The following is a 16,391-nucleotide window of genomic DNA, read 5'->3' as shown; positions in this document are numbered from 1 at the left end:
TTTTACTTTCCTTTTAAACCATGCGCTTGAGTATTGAACATTTTCTTGAAAAGTCCAAAGGCCAGAGAGACCAATTTCATTTAAGGTTTTTTCAATATAACATAAATAATTAGATTCAATCATCTTGTTGATATACAATTTATAAGTAAAGCAATACACAATACTTAACAATTTATTTTTATGAATAGGACTTATCAGTTTATACCAATAGCAAAGCATTCTACATTTCATATTAACATCTAGTGGATATCTTCCAAGTTCACCAAATATCATAGCATTTGGAGTTGATTTTTTTAGTTTGAAAACAATTTTATAAAAAACGCAATTGAAGTTTAGTAGCAAGTTCACAGGAACCAAAACCCCATACCTCACATCCGTATAGTAAAATTGGAGCAATCATTTTATCGAACAGGTCAACTTGTATGTCCACAGGCAGTGACAATTGTCTACAAGTACGCAAAAGAACAACTCCGCCAAGGACGGTCCCAAGCCCGGCTGAAAAAGGAGGAGGGTTGGGCGTGGGGTTAGCACCCCCACCCTGCAAAAACGACTTCGCTACAGAAACGTCAACAACAGAAGAAACAGAAAACTTTATCCTGGGAGAGGAATGTTCTTCATCAAGAAGACCTATGACGCTGTGTGGTGAAAGCCGAAAGGAAGCCACAAAGCCGACTACCCTTCTGTCAACCAGGAAAACCACCATTGGCACATGGAATGTTAGGACCATGTATGAGCCAGGAAAGACTGCGCAGGTAGCAGCGGAAATGAGGAGGAACAACTTGACCTTGTTAGGCATCAGTGAGACACGATGGACTGATGCTGGACAGAGACGGCTGATGACAGGAGAGCTGTTGCTGTACTCAGGGCATGAAGAGAATGACGCACACCACACACAGGGAGTAGGCCTCATGCTGTCCAAGCAAGCACAGAGATCACTGATTGGATGGGAGGCGCACGGCCCCAGGATCATCACAGCATCTTTCCGCACCAAGAAGAAAAGGATCAAGATGCACGTTGTCCAGTGCTACGCTCCAACCAACGACAGCGAGGACGAAGAAAAAGACCACTTTTACAGCAGGCTGCAGAGGATCCTTGAAACATACCCGGACAAAGATGTAACCATCCTCATGGGAGATGTGAACGCCAAGATCGGGTCTGACAACACCGGGTATGAACGAGTCATGGGAACCCATGCCTTGGGAGGGATGAACGAGAATGGAGAAAGATTTGCGGACCTGTGTGCCCTCAACAGTCTGGTCATCGGAGGTAGCATCTTCCCGCACAAGCGGATCCACAAGAATACCTGGGTATCACCAGACAACAGAACAGAAAATCAGATAGACCATGTCTGCATTAACAAGAAATTCAGAAGATCCCTGCAGGACGTCAGAGTGAGAAGAGGCGCAGACGTGGCATCAGACCACCACCTATTAGTGGCAAGCCTAAAGCTGAAGCTAAAGAGGAACCAGACAGACGCGTCAGACCGGAGAGTCAAGTACAACATCAGGCTTCTAAAAGACCCCAAGACAAAAGAACAGTTTAGTCTGACGTTGAAAAACCGGTTTGAAGTGCTTCAGGAACTCTTGGAAGAAGAAGACAGTGTATCTAACAGGTGGCAGAAGGTGAAAGAGACGTTACGATCCTCATGTCAACAAGTAGTGGGACCAAACAAACCGCAACAGAAAGAGTGGATCACGCCAGAGACCTTGACTAAGATACAAGATAGGCAGAGGAAGAAGGCGACAGTCAATAACAGCAGGACAAGAGCAGCAAAGGCCAAGGCTCAAGGAGAATATGCAGAAGCAAACAGGGAAGTGAAGAAGAGCATTCGCAAGGATAAGATAGACTATGTGGAAGGACTGGCAGCTGAAGCAGAGCAGGCAGCGTATAGTGGCAACATGAAACAGCTGTATGACACCACCAAGCGACTCTCTGGAAAATTCAGCAAACCAGAAAGACCAGTAAAAGATAAGCAGGGGAACACTATTCACACTCTAGAGGAGCAGTTGAACAGGTGGGCCCAACACTTTGAAGATCTCTTGAATCGACCATCACCCCCAAGTCCCCCAGCCATTGAACCATCAGATGTGGATCTACCAGTCAACTGTGAGAAACCAACCAGAGAAGAGATCAGGAAGGCCATCACCCTACTAAAGAATGGAAAGGCTGCTGGACCCGACGACATCCCTGCAGAAGCATTGAAAGCAGACATAGATGCGTCAGTAGAGATGCTGTACCCACTCTTTGAGAGAATCTGGGATGAAGAAGATGTGCCGACGGACTGGAAGGAAGGTTACCTGGTTAAACTTCCAAAGAAGGGAGACCTCAGCAACTGCAGCAACTACAGAGGTATCACGCTCCTATCTGTGCCAGGCAAGGTCTTCAACCGAGTCCTCTTGGAAAAAATGAAGAATATTGTTGACTCACAGCTGCGAGATGAACAGGCGGGCTTCCGGCAGAACAGATCCTGCACAGACCAGATTGCAACACTTCGCATCATAGTCGAGCAGTCCCTAGAATGGAAGTCACCGCTGTATATCAATTTCGTCGACTATGAGAAAGCTTTCGACAGCGTGGATAGAGAAACCCTCTGGAAGCTCCTCAGGCACTACGGTATCCCAGCCAAGATAGCCAACCTGATCAGGAATTCTTACCACGGCATGTCCTGCAGAGTCATCCATGGAGGGCAGCTCACAGACAGATTTCAAGTGCGGACAGGAGTTCGACAGGGATGTTTGTTATCCCCCTTTCTCTTTATACTTGTGATCGACTGGCTCATGAAAGAATCCACCAACAACCGGAGGAATGGAATCCAGTGGACTCTATGGAGCCAACTTGATGACCTGGATTTCGCCGACGACCTCGCACTCCTTTCCCATAACCAACAACAAATGCAAGAAAAGACAGACATTCTGACTGCCACATCGTCACAAGTGGGCCTCAATATCCACAAGGACAAGACCAAGATCTTGAAGATCAACACCACCAGTAAAGAGCCCACCACCCTAAGTGGAAGTCCCCTTGAAGAAGTGCAGTCCTTCACATACCTTGGCAGCATTATCGACCAGCAGGGAGGCACAGATGCGGACGTCAAGGCAAGGATCGGCAAAGCAAGGGCCGCCTTCATCCAGCTCAAGAACATCTGGAACTCCAGACAACTGTCTCTAACCACGAAAATCCGACTGTTCAACTCTAACGTAAAGTCGGTGTTACTATACGGAGCAGAGACCTGGAGAACGACCAAGACTACCATCAGAAAAGTCCAGACCTTCATCAACAGCTGCCTCAGGAGGGTCCTCAAGATCCGCTGGCCCGAAACCATCAGCAATGCCGACCTTTGGGAAAGGACCTGCCAACTTTCGGCAGAAGAACTAATCAGGAAAAGGAGATGGGGATGGATTGGACACACCCTCCGCAAACCACCAACCAACATCACCAGACAAGCGCTGAGGTGGAACCCCCAGGGCAAGCGAAAGAGAGGCCGTCCAAGAAACACCTGGCGACGCGACCTGGAGGCCGACACCAGAAAGATGGGCTACACCTGGAGTCAGATAGAAAAGATGGCCCAGGACAGAGGACTCTGGAGAGCTGTTGTTGGCGGCCCATACCCTGACAGGAGTGACGGGCATTGATTGATTGATTGATTGACGCAAAAGAACAAACATTGCCCTTGAGGCACGATCATATAGATTCTTCTGTGCGACTGAAAATTTATTATTATAATTAATCTTAAGGCCCAAGTACATTACATCAAACACTACTTCGATTAAATTGCCATTATACGTAAACAATTGTTTATTTCTAATTTTACCTCTGGAAAAAACTATAACTTTCGTTTTGTTTACATTAATATTTAGACGCCATTTTAAACAGTATTCGTGCATTTTGTTTAAACATTCTTGCAGGTTTTTTTTCAGACTCTGAGCAGATCACAGTATCATCCGCATACAGTAATAAAAACATTTGAAACAAAGCATTTACATCAGTATCATCCATTCCAACCACAATAGCCTCTCTTGACATAGATTGTAAACCATTACTGTTTTCCAACAGAAAAGGCTTTAGATCATTTAAAAATAGAGCAAAAAACAGCGGTGACAAGTTTTCCCCTTGTCTAACTCCACACAAACTGGGAAAATATCCAGAACACTCACTATTAACTTTAACGCAAGACTTGGCATTTTCGTACAAATTTCTTACAGTTTTTAAAAACTTCCCATTAACATCAGAACTAACTAATTTCTCCCATAAAAATGCACGGCGAACTTTATCAAACGCTTTTTCATAGTCTACAAATGCACAAAACAGTCGCTTCTTTTTGTTGAGAAAAAATTTAATATACAATGCAAAGTAAAAACATGGTCTAGTGTTGAAAAACCTGTGCGGAAACCTGTTTGTTCTTGACCTAATTTATTATTACTCTCCAAAAAGTTTGATAACCTAGCATTTAAAATTGCACTGAAAAGTTTTCCGAAGCAACTGAGTATAGTAATTCCTCTATAGTTTGTGGGGTCAGCTTGGGAGCCTTTATTTTTTAACAATGGAATAATTTCACCTATAGCCCATTGTGTTGGAACCTTTCCTGACTGCAAAAGAACATTAAACAACAATACATAAATATCAATCATTCGATCATGTGACGCTTTTAAATACTCATTAATTATTTTATCCTGACCGCATGCCTTGTTGTTTTTCAGCTTGTCTATACATTTGATAACTTCCTCTTTTGTAAAAGGCGCATTAAGAAATTCATTACTTGCTTCATTTAAAGGTTCATTACTATCATCCATTTCATTTTCATCACACTCTTGTAGTTTAGTGAAATGTTCGAAAAACTCCGAACAAGTTGGATAGTTAGTTTTGGAATAATTTTTTTTATTTTTATTTTTATTTAGAATATTCCAGTATGCTTTCGGGTCAGTACTTCTTAACTTTCTCAAAGTTTTAGCGAACTCATTATGATACAACTTGCATTCCTTTTTTATTGTCTTTTTGTATTCTTTAAAAGCATTCTTTTTTTCATGTTCATTGAACACATTTTTAAAGCGTCTTGCTTTGTTTTTCGCATGTAAAAATATTTTTCTTTTCTCTTTGCAAATTGCACTTAACCATGGTTGTTGCAGTTTGAATTTCTTTGAACGTGGCTTTTTCATAAGGTTGTGGCTACATCCACGGGTCCGTGCCTCGAGTCCCCATGCTATATCCACGGCACTGGCTCGGAACCACTCGGAATCGTTCGGATTCACTCGGCAGTTTAGTCGTAGCCTCGCGCTGGCACAATTGGCGCCATATTGTTGAGATGGAAGCGGAGGAAGAAACGATTAGTGTCGGCGAAACGTTCAACTCTTTTGACATCCTACAAAACCAAACTGAAAGCCTTTGAGGAGCGCACTCATGTACAACTTTCGAAACGTTCTTCGAGATCGACAACACTCACTTTAAGTTTAAATAGAAAGCGTTTGAGCAAGTGACACATGCATCACACTGTATCAAAAATCACCGCAAACTAGGAAAATGCAAATCCCGAATAAACATGGAAGTTTAGCTAACGAGGTTCGTATTAAGGAGGGGAAAGTGCTGCTGATCGATCTTTGGACGCTGTATACCACTCATGAAGTTTAACTTTTGATTAAAAGTGGAATTTTGACTTTGATATCTGACAGCTGACGTCCCGTAGTCATGTCAGTGAAGTGCTGAACCGAAGGCAGGAAAATGTTGGGCGAGAGTAGCGTCCCTTGAGTCAGTGCTGTGGATATAGCACCGGGACTCGAGGCACGGACCCGCGGATGTAGCCACAACTTTTTCATAAATTTTTGTTCTTTAATTACACCGATTTTCTCAGCAGAACAATTTAAAATATCACAAATCTTATTAGTAACACTATCAACGTCATCTGTTGTCGTACTCTCACTTGTAGCTAGCATATTTTGTAATTTAGTTTCAACAGTATAAATATCATCCTCATTCAGATTAACTACAAAAGCTAACAAAATTCAAACATTCCTCACTAAGTAACAGCCCGCACATGAGTCACACACTCCATACAAACACGCCCAAAAGTCCCCATAAACAACGATTCCCAACAGTTCAATGGCCTACTCGTTCACGCTTCAAGCCCTATAACTTGTCACTCACGGTTCAGAACCACCAGTCAAGCGTAACGAAGCGTGCTTTGCCCAATGGTCACTGGAGCCTAACCACTGTCCATCCTTCACAGCTAACGGCCCATGGCGGTGTCCATTGCAGAGACCAAGCAATCGAGGGGACAATACGGGTGTCTTAAACGGCCAAGGATTTCCACTCTACAGCCGTGAAGGGGGACAAAAGGGATGTCTGTCGATCCTATATTATCAAGCCCAGACTTATCTGTGGTCATCGCTGTAGACAAGTATCGGGTAGTGGCGATGTAGATCGAACATAAGACTACAGTAGTGGCGGTAGCGTACAGTAGTGGCGGTAGCGGATTGTTGTTATATTGCCTGAGGGTGTTGAACTGCCTTGAACAGGACACCACAGCGTGTTTAAATCGCCTTGCCTGACTGGGTTTTTGTGAAGAAAGAGGACAAAACTGCCACATTTGGTCCAAAGGGTAGTTACTGGAATGTTGCTGGATTTATCTAAGTTCGTGCAATCGTATACCCCAGATGTCCAGTCCTACAGGCGCCAAGGAGAACAAAGGAGATTTCTGTCGATCCTATATAATACATGTATCATCAAGCCCACCCTTGGCACAGACCTATCTGTGTGGTCATCTGTGACCAGTGTGGACCATGGCCAGTAACGGCTATTGACGATTGAGATCGGACACAAGACTACTATGTAGGTAGCGGATTGTTGTTACATTGCCTGAGGGCGTTGCTTTGCCCCGAACAGGACACCACAGCGTGTTTTAATCACCTTGCTTGGTTGGCTTAGGTGAATACGGTAAGGGAAATAAAGCGTTGGCAGATTTAGGTGCAAAGACAAGCTGTGTTGGATATGAGACAGATTTTCAATGTTTTTTTCTGTGTGTAGATTGCCAGCGCGAACGACCAATGGAGCCCCTTCCCCCAACCCACTTCACCCCCAACAACAAAACATCGCAACAAAAAGTAACGCAATCAATAAGTCACTGGCAACATAAATCAACAATTTCAAACGTCAGACATGTTCGTTCACTTCGTTCTCGACAAAATACTGTTACCCGGAAGCACTGCACAGCTTAGTAAATGCACACATGCACCCTAATTCAATTAGTATTTGTCGAGACCCCAATACTGTGGAACTGTACAGTATACAATTTACAAACAGCGTTGACTTGTTAGTGGAAGAAGGACACTGAGTTAAAATACAGCCGAATGGTCGGCAAATAATACAGCAATTACCCTAACTACAGACATGCAATTATAGATCTTCTACTGCTAGCGTAGCAGTATATAGAAGATCTTTGCTACAGCATTCTCAACTTCACAACACCCAAACAATGTGCTATCCCCCGACATGCCGCCTCCTAGTGGATGTCTTCTGTTCCTACAGGGAACTAAGCACACTATACACCAACTTCGCGTGTGAGAACTTCTGTCCTTATCAGCTGATGGGCACAGACGTGGAGCTTATCAGAGCTATGTCAATAAAACCTACTGCACTATCAGGCAACCAGTGACACACTGCTTTTCGGTGTCACTGCAAGGCTGTACTGTACCAGTTGTTAGACCTTTACGGGCTCTATGACACCCCTCCCCCCTCCTGGGGATTTTTGCAAACAATGATTTTTGGATAGCTTGGTCCCTAAGATATTCAGATCAGGTTGTTTGCATTCAGCAAAGTTATAAATGCGTTTGGCAGTGGTGCACTTACAAAGTTACGTAAAACTGAAACGCGACGCGTCACAATAGTGAGTTTGGGTAACCCTAATATTTCACCTGATATTGCCGCAAAATCGTGTTTAGTGGCACACTAATGGCTATGACATTGTTAACATACAGCACCAGCACCCAAGGACGTCGAGAACGATCTCCTCGGTGCTGACAGAGTTGGTGAGGAAGCATACAGGCAGTTTGTTAAGGAACGACTGTTGGAGAGAAGGGTCAGTTTTAACGTCCCTATAAAAAAATCAACTTGAAGACCTTTGCAAAGACAGCCAAGTCTGTCAAAGTGTCAGGAAAACCAAAGAAGACCCACCAAATTACAGCAGAAAGAAACGTATTTTCCCAACTTTTTCTGCTTGCTGTAAACCACAACATCAGCATGGAGCGTGTACTTCAGTTTCCACTGGGGCCTGTTCCCTGGTCCCTGGCCATGTCTGGCAAAGACTGACAAAGCAAAGCTACTGCACCTTCTGGAAACTGAATCCCACAGAGCTGAGAAGCCTGCAAATGACACCAACACATACGTTATCAACGGCAACGCCATGTTCCAGCAACAAGTGGCACTACCGACTACCTTCGGAGAACTTGCAGAACAGATCTTTGACCAGTTGCCCAAAGTGTCAAGAGTAGACTTTGTCACAGATTCCTACCGTCCAAATTCAATCAAAGGCAGTGAGAGAAACCGGAGAGGAACATCAGAGAAGCACTTGGTCAAAGGACCGGCGACGAAGGTCCCGAGAGACTGGAAAACCTTCCTGTCCAATGGTGAGAACAAGACCAGTTTCGCGAGATTCCTTCTGGAAGAGTGTAAGAAGGATAACAAGAAGTATGCCCCAAAACTTCAGGGAAGACAGGTTCTGTTCGTCTGTCAGGAGAAGTGTGTCAGGCTACAACCGTCAACGGGCAGACAACACTGTCAGAAGAAATGGAAGAACTTTGTTCAAACCATGAAGAGGCGGACACCAGAATTGTCTTTCATTGCCTCCACATTGCAGCAAGTGTTCCAGACGATGCTACAGTATCTGTGAGATCACCAGACACAGATGTGTTTGTCCTGCTCCTTAAGTTTTCCCAGACCATCAAGCCAACGGTTCTGTTTGACACTGGGACTGGAGACAAAAGAAGACTCCTTGATGTCAAACTCGTTGCTGCAGATACAGGGGAAGACATCTGTCAGGCAGCACTACATGCCTACACAGGTTGTGACAGTACCAGTGCCTTTGTGAGGAAGGGGAAGGTGGCAGCCCTAAATCTGCTGCAGAAGAATGCAGAGTTTCTGGAGCCATTCATGCAGCTTGGAACGTCCGAGTTCATTCCAGAGTCCCTCTTCAACAAGCTCGAAGAATTTACGTGCCGGCTGTATGGGTCACCCTCACTGAAGGACATCAACAAACTTCGTCATCAGAAGTTCCTTCAACGCTTTGACAGTGCAACCTCAACCCTCCTGAACAGCTACAGTGGGATTGACATGAGTCTTCTTCCACCTTTGTTTGTTTGTTTGTTTGCTTTACGCCCAGCCGACCACGAAGGGCCATATCAGGGCGGTGCTGCTTTGACATATAACGTGCGCCACACTCAAGACAGAAGTCGCAGCACAGGCTTCATGTCTCACCCAGTCACATTATTCTGACACCGGACCAACCAGTCCTAGCACTAACCCCATAATGCCAGACGCCAGGCGGAGCAGCCACTAGATTGCCAATTTTAAAGTCTTAGGTATAACCCGGCCGGGGTTCGAACCCACGACCTCCCGATCACGGGGCGGACGCCTTACTACTAGGCCAACCGTGCCGGTTTCTTCCACCTTGTAGAGACACACTGAGGATGCACCTGAAGAGGGTGAACTATCAGGCTTACATCTGGCTGTCAGCAGACAAACCAGTGGCCAACATTCCAGATCCAGAAGGACACGGCTGGGAGCAGGTGGACAACGTGCTGGAGATCGCATGGACACATGGCTTCTGTATGCCACAAGAGTTGGTTGACATCCTTGTGGAGACGCCACAGCAGGAAGCTGACGAAGACGCTGAGGAGGAGGGAGAGATTTTCTTTGATGAGGATGTTGACACATTTTTCGTCGATGAAGAGTAAACAGACGAGAAGAATTTGAGTTTGACAAATGTGTTGCAAAACTTCTGGCGATTTCAGGATATGAACCTTAACAGCTGATTTTCCTGGTGTTTTCAGGCCAATAATCTGAACTGCTTTGACCTTCTAAGCTATGGGCCTAAATGTCAACGGCAATCTCACTTGTATATATTTAGTCTAAGAGGTTATAGAGATTTGTTTGTGCATGTTGAAAATGTTCAGTGTTCCTGCATTCATGTACCTAATGTAAAATGGCATCATCATCATGATCATCATCATCATCATCATGATCATCATCATCATCATCATCATCATCATCATCATCATCAACACTTTAATCAGCACCATGTCATGCATGATGCCCAGGCTGCATTTTAATTTTCGTTCATCTTTTGTTTTTCCCTTATCTTGTAAAAAAAAAAATCGTCAAGTAGGTGAGGGAAACTATGGGCTTATTTATATTCTGTTTCATCTTTCTTATATTAAATAACTGTTGTGGATTTGAAAACTACCTTCAGACTTTGTTTATTTCTATTCCATGTCACCAAACACGATTTGCTGCAATATCAGGGGAAATGTTAGGGCTACCCAACCTAACTATCGTGACGCGTCACATTTTAATTTTACTTAACTTTGTGAGTGCACCACTGCCAAACGCATAACTGTGCTGAATGCAAACAACCTGATCTGAATATCTTAGGGGTCAAGCTACCCAAACAATATTGTCTGGAAAAATCCCAAGTGGGGGGGGGGGGAGGGTTTCACTTCCTATGTGATGGACTATGTGGGCACCCTGTGACATGCACTCTCTTCAAATTAAACAACGCTCTTGGACACGGAACTCGAATAAGTTTACTGCTTGACTTGCACTTTGCTAGTCTTTCAAGCCTGGACCAAAGCTGACGTCTAAGAAAATTCAACACATAAACGAGTACTTACCTCGTTGAAGTTTGTTACATTCAACATTCAACATTCAACATGACCTTCCCCTCCTACTACCATCCCCTATCACCTTGGCTATAACGGATTGTGGCCAACACAGTCACGAACTCGTCAAGCCCGGCATTTCTACATGGGTAATCTACCCCGACACTCTCAAGTTTATTGCCCACCCCAAATTGAATGTGACTGAACAGGGTCCCGCTGACTTGAATGGGTTCACTAACCAAGTCGTGGGCGATTGAAACAGCCGTTCGACGTTCCTATATATTCTGGCAGGTATCATCAAGGGAAAACACAGAAGAGAGGACACAAACACGGACAAATCAATATTCACAAATGATCACACAAAAGTCACAAACTTCATATGATGGAAAACCACCACAAATGACAATACACAAATCCACACAAAAATCTCGATTCAAACCCTACAACAAAACACCTATGAAAGCCATATATCACAGTGCTATCATTGGCCTGCATGTGTCCGCCTTCTCTGCGATTGATGGTCAGTGGCGTGAGCAGGTAATTGGCAGACTCGGCCACTGCACACCTGTACAAGTTTCTAACTCGATACGCCGCGCAGGTGGTGGGCGGGGGGTGGGTAGGGGTGGGGTGGGGTTTTAGGGGAGAGTATCTTTACAATACAGGACCCCCCGCGGGTTAGGGGGAGTCCAAGGAGTACTGTATCGGAGCCCATATTGGTTGGGACGAGAAAGAATTTGCCCGATGCTCCCCAGCATGTCGTAAGAGGCGACTAACGGATTCTGTTTCTCCTTTTACCCTTGTTAAGTGTTTCTTGTATAGAATATAGTCAAGTTTTGTAAAGATTTTAGTCAAGCAGTATGTAAGAAATGTTAAGTCCTTTGTACTGGAAATTTGCATTCTCCCAGTAAGGTAATATATTGTACTATGTTGCAAGCCCCTGGAGCAAATTTTTGATTAGTGCTTTTGTGAACAAGAAACAATTGACAAGTGGCTCTATTCCGTCTCCCCTCTTCCCCCGTCGCGATATAACCTTCGTGGTTGAAAACGACGTTAAACACCAAATAAAGAAAGAAACAATACAGGTTTCCAGTCCATGCAAAGTGAGCGATGATTTGCCAAAGACAATGTTTGTGAACGGCCGTCGATACACGTGCCGTGCATAACTAAACAGGCTGAAGGGACGTTAAAAAACCAAGAACTAACCTACCGTCGAGATTGCACGGTGCAGTGTGTGCGTGTACGTGTACGTGAATCTGTGTGTGTGTGTGTGTGTGTGTGTGTGTCTGTCTGTCTGTCTGTCTGCCGCGTGCGTGCGTGCGTGCGTGTTCGCGTGCATGCGTGCGTGCGTGAGTGCGCGGGCGTCTGTGTGTCAGTCTGGTTGTCTGGCTGTATGTCTGTCTATGCCAATGTCCCTTTCCAGGTTGTGCGGGTAGATGTACCTGCAGTCTCTTTTCGTGTTCAACCAAAGACTAGACTCACATACTACCCGTACAACACAGTTCACCAGGCAAAGCTACCCGTCTAATTGTGCCTTAGTCAGCCACCCGTATTTGTGGCTTGGGTGACAGAGAGAAGCATACATCGAGGCATATGACGCTAATGTGTAGGTATGAGTAATATAGGTGAGAAACATGAAACTACCCAGGTGTAGAGTTTAAGATGAGTCAGTGTCGGCGAATCAGGTATGTGAACATACATGCACACAGATACATAGAGACACACACATAAAAACGAACGCACGCTCGCACGTACGCACCGACGCACTCACACATACACACGCAGGCAATTACGTTTCTAACAACAGATCCTACAGACTTTATCGGAACCCTAGCCGGCAAGGCAGGTGGTCTTTTGTCAGATTTGTTTAATCCAGACACGAAATTACTTTTAAACACAAGTGCAAATTTATACTGATTTGAAGGGTAACACAGCTTGCAGTTTATTAATACGAAATGGAACTTTTGCCGCGTATAACAATTACAAACAAGAAATTCCTCCGAGGTAGGAAAAACACCCCCGTCCTTACCATTCTCACTGCCACCAACTGAGAAGGTTATTTCCCTTTGACCATTAATATGTCCCTCTATAAGTCCTTGTAGAATCTTAATCCACCAATAACTCCCTAACCGTGTGTTTGACTGGTCCCAATTTTTTTAAGGACCGTCTCAGGAATGTATAGAACCTGTTCACCAAGTTTGGTGACGATCGGTCCGTTCATTCTTGAGATCTATATGCGAACACAAACACACAAACAAACAAACACATCGACCGAATCCTATACACACCCCTATACCGGGGGTGTAAAGACGAGGTGAGAGACAGGGACGGATTTGATTGAGAAAGAGAGAGAGAGAGAGAGAGAGAGAGAGAGAGAGAGAGAGAGAGAGAGATTGAGAGAGAGATTGAGAGACATGGAGAGAGACAGACATAGATAGAGAGACACAAAGAGAGAGACAGAAAGAGAGAGACAGATAGTCAGAGAGAGACAGAAAGAGAGAGACAGATATTGAGAAAGAGACATGACAGACAGACACACGGAGAGGGGGGGGGGGCAGGACATACAATTATATATATATACAGACATAGCTAGGTCAGGGACAGACTAAGAAACGCACGTTCAGGCTTAACCACCCACTGTGTTATTTTTTGAAGTCAAGACTGTTCTTACCTGTTGAAGAAAATCCAGAAGTGGGGGCCTTGAAGTGGTATCCACAACACGGTCACACACACAAAAGACGAACTGCGATCGCAATCATACGTATCAAGATACCAACAACACACGTTTCAATAGGCTGGCTGCAGCGACAAAAACGTCTGAGTTTGCGTCCAAAGGTTTCTAGCTTTCTGTCCACATTTTTGTCACCACAGAAAATCCACAACACCGGATGATTTTCGCAAATCCAAACAACTATACGGAAGTGCAATCAAAAACAAATGTTTTAAAAACTCTAACATATTACTGGAAAAATCAACGCTACATTAGTAAGCTCAATGCGCGCACGTGCTTCACACAAAGTTGCACAACTCACTGACTTTAAATTAGGTTGTTAGCTCTCTCTCTCTCTCTCTCTCTCTCTCTCTCTCTCTCTCTCTCTCTCTCTCTCTCTCTCTCTCTCTCTCTCTCCTCTCCTCTCCTCTCCTCTCCTCTCCTCTCCTCTCCTCTCCTCTCTCTCTCTCTCTCTCTCTCTCTCTCTCTCTCTCTCTCTCTCTCTCTCTCTCTCTCTCTTTCTCTTTTTGATAATCCATTAAGATTTAATCACTTTCAACAAACAGGAAGAATCGTTCATCTAGCAAACATTTTCTTCGAATACACACCCAAAATGACACAACAAAAATAAATCATCACTGATTTAAGAGTGACAGAATGTCAGAGTGACATAATATTCCCACCACGCACACACAACTGCAGGCGTAAATCGCAGTTAATGTCGTCCTCAAATTAATCAGCGAGCAAAAGACATGATTCAAAGTTGCCAGACAAAGCGGCAGCTGGCTCATGTGAATCATTGAATGTCTATTCCTCTAAAATAAAAACCTGTTGATGTGTGAAAATTCTGCTTCAAAATGTAGATGCACGGAATCTTACTTCACAAATGTCGAAGAGAGTGAGCAATAGGAGTGTCTATTCACATTTGTTCGTAAAAATTCCAAATGATTTTCATTTCAATACAACTCCATTGAGGTATTGCTTTTATCAGGGGTTCATTCGAACACCGTTGAATTTAGACAAATCCGCATTTGATCACTTGGGTATATTGCACCTAAGACGCGATGGTCAGTCAGTGTTCAAGGTAGCACACCCAGAGATACTGTACCTCTCGTAAGCCTGCACAACTGACAGAAGAATGGCCAAAGCTCAAACACGAAGACACATCTGACCACAGATAAAACTTGATCACTGATACTCATTAATTAGTGACAAGAGAATGTCCAAAACTAACACAAAAGACGAATCTGATCACAGCACACACAAATGACCACTCGGCAATTGTGTCCGTTTACAGTCTTACACAATTCTCAGGAACTTCTGGGTAGATGCTTTACTCCAGACGCGAGTTGACAAAAAGGTGAATGCATGAATGAGGGGGAACAAATTTCATCGAGTCTTGGCCAAGGTGAACCAAGACAACTACAAACTCCACAGACAATCACGTCACAAACTTCACTTTTGTACAGTCAACCGCACTATTCCGCATCAAAGCAAACAGTCATTTTACACTCAAAGCAGAGGTATAATGAATAGCGGTGGAAAGCTCAACTACTATTAAGTCTCTGCGAAGGAGATAACCTCTGAGGGTCCGTTCTTCAATAAATTGTTGGTTGTTCCGCGTTGGACAGGTGACCAACGTCCCTCTGCCCCATACACCCCACCCCCCCCCCCCCCCACCCACCCACCCCGATCCCCTTGACCGCTAGCCAATGGACAGAACACTACTGGTCAAGATCGAGGGAACAGCAGTCCTGCGGAAATGTTTGCCTGTTGACTGGAGGTGAAGGGGTCGCAAAGTAAATGAAATGGACACAAGAACACGTCCTTTTTACGAAGGACATATGTGGATGGACTTCGACTCTTCTCAAAAACACATTCATTTATTCATTTAATTTGTTTTCTATTTATTTATGTATTCATTTATTTATTTATGTATTAATTTATTTATGCAGTTATTTATTTATGCAGTTATTTATTTCTTCGCTCTAATTCATTCATAAGTGTATTCATGTCATATTGTTACAGAGTTCCCTTTATTACCACATTATGCATTAAAAATTGCATTTTCAATCACCTGATTCTCTTTCCACGTTTTGCGACGCGTTTTCAGAAATATAATTATTCTATGGTATAAAATCAATCTTTTTTTTTTTAAACAAGAGAAAGGAAGGAAAACAAAGAAAAGACAAACAGTCCAAGAAAAAACGAAAGAAAGTAAACAAATGAAATAGGGTGACACAAAAAAAACAGATCTATCCCACCAAAAGTTTAATATTTTCTGAAATAATCAGCCGATTCTTTTATTTTTTCAGGTGAGCCAAGCTGAAATGATGTTCTAACAGCCCACCAAGTTTGAGCTTCAAGATGTCATGGACAACGGAGCATAAGACATTTATAGTCGAGGCCTATTTTCGGTCGAATTCTATCCAGACTGGTCAGCCGCAGATGTGACCCAGAGTGGTCCCCCTATTCACCGGACTTGAACCCCCCAGATTTTTATCTGTGGGGGTACCTCAAGGACAGGGTATATGGCAACAACCCCCAGACCATCCCTGATCTTAAGGCAGCAATAACAGCAGCTGTAAGAGCGATCCCACATCTGCGGCTGACCAGTCTGGATAGAATTCGACCGAAAATAGGCCTCGACTATAAATGTCTTATGCTCCGTTGTCCATGACATCTTGAAGCTCAAACTTGGTGGGCTGTTAGAACATCATTTCAGCTTGGCTCACCTGAAAAAATAAAAGAATCGGCTGATTATTTCAGAAAATATTAAACTTTTGGTGGGCTCTGTTTTTTTTGTGTCACCCTGTATATAT

Source organism: Littorina saxatilis, linkage group LG13 (assembly GCF_037325665.1).
Source record: "Littorina saxatilis isolate snail1 linkage group LG13, US_GU_Lsax_2.0, whole genome shotgun sequence".
Taxonomy (NCBI): domain Eukaryota; kingdom Metazoa; phylum Mollusca; class Gastropoda; order Littorinimorpha; family Littorinidae; genus Littorina; species Littorina saxatilis.
This window is presented reverse-complemented; position numbering follows the sequence as displayed.